The sequence below is a fragment of the Loxodonta africana genome, chromosome 3 (genome assembly GCF_030014295.1).
Source record: "Loxodonta africana isolate mLoxAfr1 chromosome 3, mLoxAfr1.hap2, whole genome shotgun sequence".
NCBI lineage: Eukaryota > Metazoa > Chordata > Mammalia > Proboscidea > Elephantidae > Loxodonta > Loxodonta africana.
In genome coordinates this window covers 170,343,447-170,355,348 of record NC_087344.1, presented here as the reverse complement: position 1 = coordinate 170,355,348, position 11,902 = coordinate 170,343,447, and the positions used below count along the sequence as shown (strand labels likewise).

General features: G+C 41.4%; 1 non-coding gene across 1 annotated transcript; it reads right to left on the bottom strand.

Moving 5' to 3' along the window:
* Window positions 1-10,420: 10,420 nt before the first annotated feature.
* On the bottom strand, window positions 10,421-10,494 carry TRNAT-CGU (transfer RNA threonine (anticodon CGU)). The gene has a single exon. It is a non-coding gene; the product is annotated as a tRNA-Thr (tRNA).
* Window positions 10,495-11,902: the final 1,408 nt, after the last annotated feature.

Below are 11,902 nucleotides of genomic sequence, written 5' to 3'. Positions count from 1 at the left end.
TTCTGTTGTGATCTGTAAGGTTTTCACTGGCTAATTTTCAGAAGTAGATCACTAGGCCTTTCTTCCAAGTCTGTCTTAGACTGGTATCTCTGCTGAGACTTGTCCACCAAGGGTGACCCTGCTGGTGTTTGAAATACTGGTGGCATAGCGTCCATAATCATAGCAACACATAAACTACCACAGTACAATAAACTGACAGACAAGTAGTGGTAAATTCCTAACTTGATGCTGACTCTGAGAAAAATCAGAATAGAGTATAACACAAGGAGCCCTGGCATCACAATGGTTAAGCACTCAGCTGCTAACCGAAGTTTGGCGGTTCAAACTCATCAAGCTGCTCCGCAGGAGAGAGACCTGATCTGCTCTAAAGATCACAGCCTAGAAAACCCTATGCTACTGCTCTACCCTGTCACATAAGGTCACTAGGAGTCATGATAACAGCAACATTGCACCTAACAATAACAACACTATACAACAGTTACATGGAGGCAAAAAGCTATGACTCTGCTTGTTTTGAACATCTGTGGGCTACATGGAACCTATTGCTCTGACCTCCAGGAATGGGACTAGGATTTCCTAAACCCAGGAACTTTTAAGGGGGATGCCTAATCCTCTTGTGTAAAGTACAGTGGCATACCGCAAGCCTTAACTGCAACTGGAGATATTGGCCACAAAGTTATTTTGCTGTCTTCAGATGCCCTGTGGCACTTTCATTCTTCATATTAGAATTCTCATTACATTCTACCTTATATTGTTACTCCTGTGCCTCTTGTCTTTCTTATTGGGTTAGAAATTCCTTTGGAAAAATGACTAAGCTTTCTTTATCTTTGTGTCCCCACAAACTTAGTACACAGTCATTATTTAGAGTCTCTGGGTGGGGCAAATGGGTAGAGCATCCAGGTGCTAACCAAAAGGTTGGCAGTTTGAGTCCACCCAGAAGCAGCTCAGAAGAAAGGCCTAGCAATCTACTTCTAAAAAATCAGAAACTGAAAACCCTATGGAGCACAGTTCTACTGATACATATGGGGTCACCATGAATTGGAATTGACGTGATGGCAACAGGTTTTTAGTCCTCATTTAAAGAATGAATAAATGTGTGAATGGATGAATGAATGGATTGCCTGTGTGTTCCTGTAGAGTGACAGTCCCCGAATCTTTACTCCAGCCCACTTGTACAGATATTTCTAATACGTGTAGAGTCAGCATACCCAAAAACTGTGGACTACGTGCCTCTTCCTGATAACACAAATGGCAAGCTACCATTTACCCTGCAGCCATCATATGTCAGGCAGTGTCTACATGATCATCACAATCTCTAGTCCTCACAAAAGTCATTCGAAATAAGATTCTTATCCCCATTTTACTAAGGAACAAATATACAGAAATATTATGCCACTTGCCCAAATTCACACAACTAGTAAATAGCAAGCCCTGGTCTAAATTCAAAATTTGTGATCTCACTAGGGCATTTTAAAGGACAGTGTAGTTCTCAGAGTACATCATTAGTATTATCGTATTTTAAACTCAATACACAGATGGGTGAAGGTTAAGGCAAAGTTAATGAATTATTGCAGACAATAAGAAAATACATGTTCTATGATCCCAAACCAGTCTTTTCCTGTCAGCAGTTCCTTGTTTTTCTTTTTAACTTTCTTTAAAGCCTTTCTCTATTTCTTAGAACTCAAACTTATCTTCCCTTCAAAATTTCTCTTTCATTTTTATTTCAGTTAGTGAATTTAACATTGGTGCATATTGAACTATGTTCCCTAAAATCATGTGTTCTAAATCCTCACCCTGGTACCTGTGGATGTGATCCCATTTGGGAATAGAGGTTTCTTTGTTATCTTAATGAGACCATATGTGTGTGGGGTTTGAATTAAGTCTATCACTTTTTGAGATATGAAAGAGCACAGAAGAAAAACAAGCAGAGTTGGGGGACGATAGCTGCCATGCCACATGAAGATCTCCAAGGAACCCAGGGACAGAAGCTGAAAAGAGACAAAGACCTTCTCCCAGAGCTGACAGCGAAAGAAAGCCTTCCCCTAGGGCGAGCACCCTAAATTCAGACTTCTAGCCTCCTAACTGTGAGAAAATAAATTTTTGTTTGTTAAAGCCACCCATTGGTGGTACTTCTGTTATAGCAGCAGTAAGAAACTAAGACCATCATCCTCTTTATTTTTTAAGTTCACAACTTTTTTCTCTGTTCATTGCAACACAATACAAAAAGATGGAAACAACCTAAGTATACATCAGCAGATGAATGGATAAACAAACTATGGTACATGCAGACAATGGAATACTACACAATAATAAAGAACAATGATGAATCTGCAAAACATCTCACAACATGATGAATCTGGAGGGCATTTTGTGGAGTGAAATAAGTTAATCACAAAAGGACAAATATTGTATGATACCACTATTATAAAGACCAATGAAGAAGTTTATACACAGAAAGAAACAATCTTTTATGGTTACAAGGGAGGGGAGGAGTGGGGAGGGGAAACACTAACTAGACAATAGATAAGTGATAACTTTAGTAAAAGGTACAATAGTACACCATACTGGGAAGCCAGCACAATTTGACCAAGGCAAGGTCATGGGAGCTTCGTAGACACATCCAAACTCCCTGAAGGACCGAATTGCTGGGCTGAGGGTCTTGGGGACCATGGTCTTGAGGAATATCTAACTGAATTAGCATAACAGTTTATAAAGAATATGTTCTACATTCTACTTTGGTGAGTAGTGTCTGGGGTCTTAAAAGCTTGTGAGTGACCATCTAATATTCTCCAGTGGTCTCACCTCATCTGGGGCAAGGAAGAATGAAGAAAACCAAAGACACAAGGGAAAGATTAGTCCAAAGGACTAATGGACCACAACTACCACAGGCTTCACCAGACTGAGTCCAGCACAACTAGTTAGTGCCCAGCTACTATCACCAACTGCTCTGACAGAGATCACAATAGAGGATCCTGGACAGTGTTGGAGATAAACGTAGGAAAAATGCTAACTCACAAAAAAAGACCAGACTTACTGTCCTGACAGAGACTGGAGAAACCCTGAGAGTATGGCCCCTGGACACCCTTTTAACTCTGTACTGAAGTCACTTCTGAGGTTCACTCTTCGGCTAAAGATTAGACAGGCCCATAAAACCAACAATAATGAACATAGCTCAACTATGAATATGAGACTAAATGGACACACCAGCCCAGGGTCAAGGACAAGAAGTCAGGAAGTAACAGGAAAGCTGGATGAATGGAAATGGGGAACTCAAGGTCAAGAAGGGAACAGTGTTAACATGCTGCTGGGTTGGCAGCCAATGTCAAAAAACAATACATGTATTAATGTTTAATGAAAAACTAATTTGTTCTGTAAACCTTCATCTAATGCACAATAAATAAAATAAATTTAATTTTTTTTGACTTTTTTTCTCTCAACCCTAACATCCAATAAGTTGCCTTTACCTTTAAAGTTCTCTTGTACGTGCCCCTTTTTTTCTAGCAGCAGTGTATGCCTAGACTGATGCAGTAGCCTCTCGGCTCTCTTCCCAGTGTGCTCAGTTCTTCATGTGGCTGATGAAGTCACCATTCTAAGAGACATACTGGACATTTGGTTGCAAGCGACAGAAATCCAAAGATTTCTGTCTTTCCAAGAAAGATACAATATAACTGGAATGTACTTCATTTATGCAGTCTTAGGTTAGAGCCTCTCCACCAACCAAAATTGCTTTATGCAAAAAAAAAAAGGGGCGGGGAGGGAATTATGATAATGTCCCTGAAATTCCTGCAGACTACCAAGGATAGCAATTTCTTTTGGGCCCAAAATATAACAGGAACCAGAGACTCAAGTGGTGTTGGGATTTTATGTTTCTCCTCTGCATTCGGCTGTTTTATTCATCTTTCTCTCTGGGATTTTTTTTTTTTCTTTTTATGCTTCACTGATTTTCATGGTAGAAAACCTGTTGAATAATAGCTCCATAACTCTTCAGATAGTTACAGCAACCAAAGAGAGGCTGACTTCTCCTTGGTTCCAGCCCCTTAAATCCTGGGGGAGAACTCTGATAGGCCTGTTCATCTCTAAGCCAACTGATTGTGAGGTGTGGGTCCATTGGACTATGATGGTGGATCCTGCAGTTACTCACATGGATGAAGTTGGAGGTCACTGGGAAGAGTAGGCTGTTCCCACACAGAGGAAGGTGCTAGGCAGATAAAGCAATAGGTGTCTACCACACTGCATATGTGCTTTTGCAACAGAAGTTGGAATGGTGCCCCACCTCCTACAGAACAAGTCAATTCTTTGGACATCATGCATATGTCAACTCACATATCTTTACTCATGTTCTTCTCTCAAATTTCAAGTCCTCTATATCTTTTGAAATTATTTCAATAGTTCAGAACTCAACTCATCTCTTCCACAAAGCGTTCTCTCATTTCCCCATTCTAAATTGCATCTTCTGCCTTTCCACACTTCATACTTCCAGCAAAACGTATAGTATTCTATTCTATATTATAAATTAGAAATGCAGGGTTTTGTTTTTTTTCCCCAAAATTGGACTATGAGTTCCTCGAAGGTAAATATATTTCTCCACCTTTGTATCACTGAAGGAGCCTGTCACAGTGAGTGGTACAGAAGAGAGAGACACGATACAACTGGAATATGCGTCATCTACACAGTCTTAGGTTAGAGCCTGTCCGCCAACCAAAATATCCCAGACAGCAATAATTCCATCTTTTCCTTTCACTAACTCTGGCAAATTAATACAGAGCCGTGCATGTCCCAAACCCAGTGCCATCGAGTCAATTTCAACTTATAGCGACCCCTTAGGGTTTCCAAGGCTGTAAACCTCTATAGAATCTGACTGCCATATCTTTCTCCCACGGAGCTGCTGGTGGTTTCAAATGGCCAACCTTTCAATTAGCAGACAATCGCTTTAACCACTGCACCACTAGGGCTCCTTCAAGGCCCATGATACATATTTAATGGATATATGAGTAAATAACTCTAGTCCTCATCCCCATGCCTTCTATGCTACTTTTGTGCTTATTGCCCACACTGCACAATTAGAACATGCTCTGTTCACTAATCGTCCATTTGTTGTTCCTGTTGTTATTGCCACCAAGTTGATTCTGACTAATGGTGGTCCTGTGTGTGCAGAGTAGAGCTGCCTTCCTCAGGGTTTTCAAGATTGTGATCTTTCAAAAGCAGGTTTCCGGGCCTTACTTCTGAGATACCTCTGGGCAGCTTTGAAGCTCCAACCTTTCCATTAGTAGTCTAGTGCTTAACCATTTCAGCAACCCGGGGGCCATTTTCCTTGTTAGTATCTCATTTTTTCCATTGAAACATAACCTCTGCAAAAGTAGAAATTTTTCTTTGGGGCCTTAAGCAGAGATTGGCACCTTGCAGGTGTTCAATAAATACTTTTCAAATGAAAACTACAATCATTCATAGGCACATACATTTGATCTCATTACCAAGAGTATTTGTTGCTTTATGGGTAGAAGCCACATCTTAGACTTCTTTTAACATGTCTATAGAATTTGTCACTTGGTGAGAATTTAATAAACCTTTACTGTTGTTGACATTTTTGTTCAAGTTTTTCCAACAACTTTTTTAATGGACTTTTAGTCTTTTTCCATTAGCTACTAAACGTTTTCTCAATAAGAGAAATGTCTGGTAATTTTCCCTCAAAATAACAAATCTGCAGTTTAATAATAAATTACTGGAAATAAATGGTGCTCCCCAGGTCACGCAAGTCTTCTGGGAAGAGGGAAACTAATGAGCTGCTTCTCTTAAGAGAATAAATAGCATTCTGGGATACTTACCCTCACCTGTTATTATGAGCTCATAGCCCTATGCAGTATCTCCCTCAACAAAAAAAAAAAAACTTTTTTTTTTTTCCCTGACAGAATCTAGGGGTTTACTAATGTTTGTTCATAAAAAATGTATTGTCAGCTACCATGTGATGGCTTCTCTTCTCTTGTGTCATCTTCCCTCAAGGAGGTCCCCAGGCTGCGAATTCACAGGCTGCCTCACGCCACAAACATCAAGTGCCAACGTGGGCACTTCCGTGTATAACTGAAGCTCTGCAGCCTTCTGCACGCCAAGTTTACTTAAGCCTCAGTAATCTTTAGAATGTAAAAGCCATCATGTGTCTTGTACTTCTATCTTTCCCTTGTGTTGTATGTTGTCACCTGTGGACAGAAACAGTGACTTCAATCTTCAATACTTTTAAGAACTTTTAGTAAAATCTCTTTTTTTTAGGTGTTACTCACTACACTTTCTCTCCCTAACTCCGAAAGACAAGCCCCTTGGGGAGCTGAGCCCGAGACCATTCTAACAGCCTCGACGTTCTGAGCTACAGTGTTGTTTGGTGCTTTAACGAGGGGTCAGCAAATGTTTTCTTTACAGGGCCAGATAGCAAATATTTCAGGCTTTGTAAGCCGCACATAGCCTCTGTTACATATTCTTCTTTGTTTTGTTTTTTTTTTACAACCCTTCAAAAATTTAAAAAACTTTCTCAGTTTAAGGCTCATAAAAAAAGAGCGTGCAAACAGATTTGGCCCACAGATTGTAGTTTGCCAATCTGTACTTTAAAGTCAGGCAAACCTGTGTTTTATTGTCTCTGCCACTTACTAAAAATAATAGACCCATTGGAACCCTCTAAGTCTGAGTTTTCTCATTTCTAAAATGTCACTAAATTCCTCTTAATAGGGTAGAATGGGGATAAACTAATGTAACGCTTATAAAGCTCTTAGCACCATGCCTGACACTTGCTAAGCACTCGATGAATGTCACCTATCGTTATTATCATTTCTCAGAAGTACCTCTGCTCTCAACCAGCTTAAACAACCCCATTGCCACTGAGTCAATTCCAACTCATAGTAACCCTATACGACAGAGTACAACTGCCCCACAGGGTTTCCACGCAGTGGCTGGTGGATTCAAACAGGAGACCTTTTGGTTAGCAGCCAAATGCTTAATCACTGTGCCACCAGAGCTCCACAAGTGGACATAGATATTGCATAATAATAGATAAAATGAATATTACCAATTAATACATGTGCAGTAGATTGTCCAATAACGAACCAAGCGTTTCAATTCTGAATGCCCCCGTGATCCCTAAATGAGTTAATTAGCAGAAATACAGGGGTGAATTATTCCTAACGTGTTCACTTAATCACCTGCTGATCTTAGGTACCACCCCAATCCGTTTCCCAGGAGAAATGGCATATTTTTTCTTGGCACAAAGTGCACGTTTTTATTTCAACAAATACTACTTATTGGGCATCTGTTTTGTGAAAAGTACTGAGCCATGGGGGAAACACAGATGAACTAGACCCAGGTCTGCCTTTAAGGAAGGAGGAAGGTGTGCGACAGACAGCCACGATGAAAAGTGCTGTAGAAGCCCTACGTAGATGAGGTGAAAGGGAACACAGTCGGGGCCGTGGGGAGTTGTATTGCTTCTCTGAGCCATCAGAAATGGCTCTGAGTGGCTTTTTGGCTGCACCTTAAAAGATGGATAGGATTTCAACAGGACGACATGGCTGTTTCATGATGACATTAAATAATAATACGAAGAATGGTTTGAATTAGGAAATAAGCTGACGTACAGTTGAGCAAAGCACGAGGATCGTGACGGAGAACGGAGAGTGCTGAGGCTAGGATTAGAGCGACCTGAAAACGTGGGAGTGTTCATCCAGTCCCAGCCTCTTGCGTCGCCGAGGAACCGGAATGGCGGAGAGATTAAGCATCTTCCCCGGGTCTCACAGCTAATAGCTGAGGCGAGATGCCCCTCAGCTCGCTAGCCTTCCCGGCTGGTTCACTTTCCATTACCTAAGAGTTGGGGACAGATAATGGATGAAATTGAATACCATGCGAAGGTTCTTGTTTTTCCTCTGGAAGAAGGGATTTGCCACTGAAAAACTTTGAGCAGCGGAGTATCAATGTCAGGAGTTTAAAAATCTGATTTAAGCAACATTATAAAAGGGGTCGCTGTGAGTCGGCATTGACTCCACTGCAACGGGTTCTTTTTTTTTTTTTTTCTTTTTGAAAGGGGATGGAGTTCCTGGGTGATGCAACTGGTTAACATGCTCAACTGCTAATCACAGGTTGGAGGTTGGAGTCCACCCAGAGATGCGTAGGCGGAAAGGCCTAGCGATTTACTTCCAGAAAAAAATCAGCCATTGAAAACCCTGTGGAGCACAGCTCACTCTGACACACATGGAGTGCCCGTGAGTCCGAATGGCTCACAGCAGCTGGTTACTGCTTATGAAAGGGGAAGTAAAGGAAGAGGCTGGAGGCCCAGAGGCAGCCAAAACATTGCCACAATCTCTACAACCTGAGTGAGGTTAGTGACGCTGAGAATGCCTTGTATGGGACAGGTATGAGGATCCCTGTGAAAGGAGAACCAAAATGACTGGCAGGATAAGTAGAGGAGAAAAAGGAGAAAGAAGGAGGGGTCAAATGGGACCCAAAGTGTTTTAGCAAATATTCATTGTGTAGGAAGTACTATAGAGCAATTGCTTCTGCTTTTATTCTCTGCATTTTAGCTCCCTACAGACCTAATACATTGTTACCATTTCATACACTAAAAAGACACAGTACAGTAGGAAGAACGCTGTACTCAATCCCAGAACTGACATGAACTCCCTCGGCTCCTAGCAAGTCACTTCTGACCGCTCTCATCCTCCAATTCTGTAATATGAGGCACTGCCTGGATGGTGTTTAAGGCCCTCCTAATTCTCACGACGGGTGGTTCTAAATCTCAGATGCAAGAAAAAGCACAAGGGCCAAGGACTGACAGCTATGAAGATGCTTCTGCCGGCACAAAATTAGTATATACCTCTTCAGAGCTGAAGGGGCACAAGTTTAAGGAACAAGATCCTCTCTTGTCTGAGCTCAAGGAGAATCCTGCTTGGTTGTTTGTCATCCTCCCTGAACTCTGAAGTTCAACACATGACTTGATGAGATGGCAGAAGAGGCTCCAGAAGGATGTAACCCCTCAGCTTGCCTCTGTGCACCAACGTCCCAAAATAGCACACCCCATACCGGAGTGTGCCCTGATGTCTGCCTCCCTGACAGGGCGCTCTGAGGTGTACTTTGCCCCTGGCTGCACGGGAGGTAGTCAATCAGGGAACAGTCTTCAGAGCTCAGGAAAAGAGTTTCCGTGAGTACGCCTCGTTGAGTGTATGGCTTTCTGGGTATTGAAGAATGCCTTTTATTTTTTAACTCTGTTATCCACAACGTTGTGTCAGGAACCTGTGACTAATCATTGCTTGACACCTAGCCCCCACACGTCCTCTGTAATCACTGTGCCAAGTCACCAATTGGAGCTCTAAACAGACATTCTTCGGAGGAGTTTTTCTGCTCCTGAGCCAATGCACATGTCCTATGGCACACTATGACGAATGTATCTTTCAGGATCAAATAATCAATTATGCGGAATGCTTCATTAATAATAACTACTAGATTCAATGGCCAGGGTCATCACAATGCAGTTCAGCTGTGCTTCAATGCACTGATCCCTCCCACTCTCCTTGTCAAGAGATATCAAGGAACAGATTCATCAAGAATAACGGCCAGATGTTTGCTTGTTAATGATCCTTCCATAATCAGAAATGTGATGACCACGGGACACTTCATCTTGTCAATTTTTGTGACAGAAAACATGCTTAATTTATCATTGGCTTTGCAGACAGCAGAGCTTTTGCTCATCTGAACCAAACCAGAGAACAATAATTATTTAGAATTTAGTCTTACTTGCACTCTAAGCCCAACGTAAGCCAAATTGCCTCTTGCACATCCCTATTTAAATATAGTGTTGGGGACTGGAATGAGCAGCTCCCAGATGCCACTCCAAGTGCTGAACTGAGTGCAGGGTTGTGCTGGGGTGAGCTGTAATGTAATCAATGCCCAAATCTTCAGTCTGGCCCTGAGGCCTGCTATCCATGGCTCTGGCTTACCTGCAAAGTATGGACACTTATCTCCAGCATCTGCCACTCAAGGGGTTCATAATCACCTTTGCCTCGCCCTCCCCTCTCTGCAAATCCAAACTACATACAGATTGCAGAACTCCTTCACAAACAAAATGCCCCGAGGTTGACACTTAAGTAAGAATGATTTTAAGGATGAGGGAAAAAAAAAATGTATTAAAACCAACAAATACGAAAAAGTATACACCTTGCCTAATGAAGGGTCTTCTTTTAATTTCATCCGAATCTTCTGTCTAAACCAAACCAAACCCACTCCCATAGAGTCAATTCCGACTCATAGTGACCCTATAGGACAGAGTAGAACTGCCCCATAGAGTTTCCAAAGAGCACCTGGCAGATTCAAACTGCTGACCTCTTAGTTAGCAGCCGTAGCACTTAACCACCACGCCACCAGGGTTTCTGAGACGTAACTTCCTACGAAAACGTTAAGGCCCTACTGGGAGTCGAACCCAGGATCTCCTGTTTACGAGACAGGCACCTTAACCAACTAAGCCATAGAGCCATGTTCTCAGTCTAGAAAAGACGAATGGACACAAGCATAGGAGCCATGCCACAAAAGAATATTGCTCATACAACTACAAAATGTGGCCACCTCCTGCTTCTGGTCCATGACTTATTAACACCTTTTTTTTCTCGTTACAGTTGCTGTTGAGGCAATTGCAACTCATGGCAACCCCATGTGTGTCAGAGTAGAACTGTGCTCCTTAGGTTTTTCAGTGGCTAATTTTTTGGGAGTAGATTGCCAGGCCTCCGAGTGGACTTGGGCCTACATACAACCTTTCAGTTAGCAAGCAACAAAGTATAATTTACTCACAATATTAGTAATATTTTATCAATATTTTAATGCAGAAGTTGTTTCCGCCATGCTTAATTTATAAGCTAAAACTCAAAGTGGCAAGTTCCCTTTACAGAGTCAAACAAATTAGGAGGCTTCCCTAATCTAGTTTTTTAACTGAGTTTTTTGTTTCAGAAATAACGGGCACAATAGACAGAGATAAAGAGAACAAAATTAGTCTGAGAAAGATAATGCAGATTCATGTTCTTCCATTACCTTGGGTAATAGGGTCAAACTACCTCAAAATGCTAGTGTCACCACAAACTGGCTTGATGGAAGCAGCAGAAAAATAGCATTTCTACTCACATCTACCCCGAGGATGAAATTGTAGCAACGTTTAGTATACCTAGATATTTCCATCTTTGGGAATTGAGAAATAGCTCTTTTACTACTCCCACTCAGCTAACCCAGCAAGCAATTGAGAAAAACTCCTCACTTTATATTTCAATGACTGGCTCCTATTTAAGGTTTAGCTTTATCCATCTTATTACTGTCTCCATCTAAGGCTACTATTTGGAAAATAGGTGTTAATGATGAAGGGCTTCATGCTGTAAGAGAGGAAAAAAGGGAGAGAGGGAGCATGAGAAGGAGAAATAGAGAGAAATTTAGTTAAAGCACACAGCTGCTAACCATAAGTTCAAAAGGTCAGTGGTTCAAAAGGTAGTGGTTCAAAAGGTCAGTGGTTCGAACTCACCAGCTGCTCCACAAAAGAAAGAAGTGACAGCCTGCTTCCATAAAGATTACAACCCAGGAAACCCTATGGGACATTTCTGTTCTCTCCTTTAGGGTCATATGAATCAGAATCTACTTGAAGGCAATGGGTTAAAGGATATTTATATGTGTAACAACCATCAAAAACACCACAATTTCACAAGATATACATAATTGGAAAGGGCTTTTGCACCAGAGATCTATTTATTTGACAATTTGTTACCAAGCGTTATTATGAAATTTTTGATTATGCAGTCCTGAATTTAAATTTACAATGCTGGCAACAAATGATATTAACAAAACCACTGCCGTTGACATTAATCTGTTTAAATAGTAAAACAGCCAATCCTTAATGGATATCTGC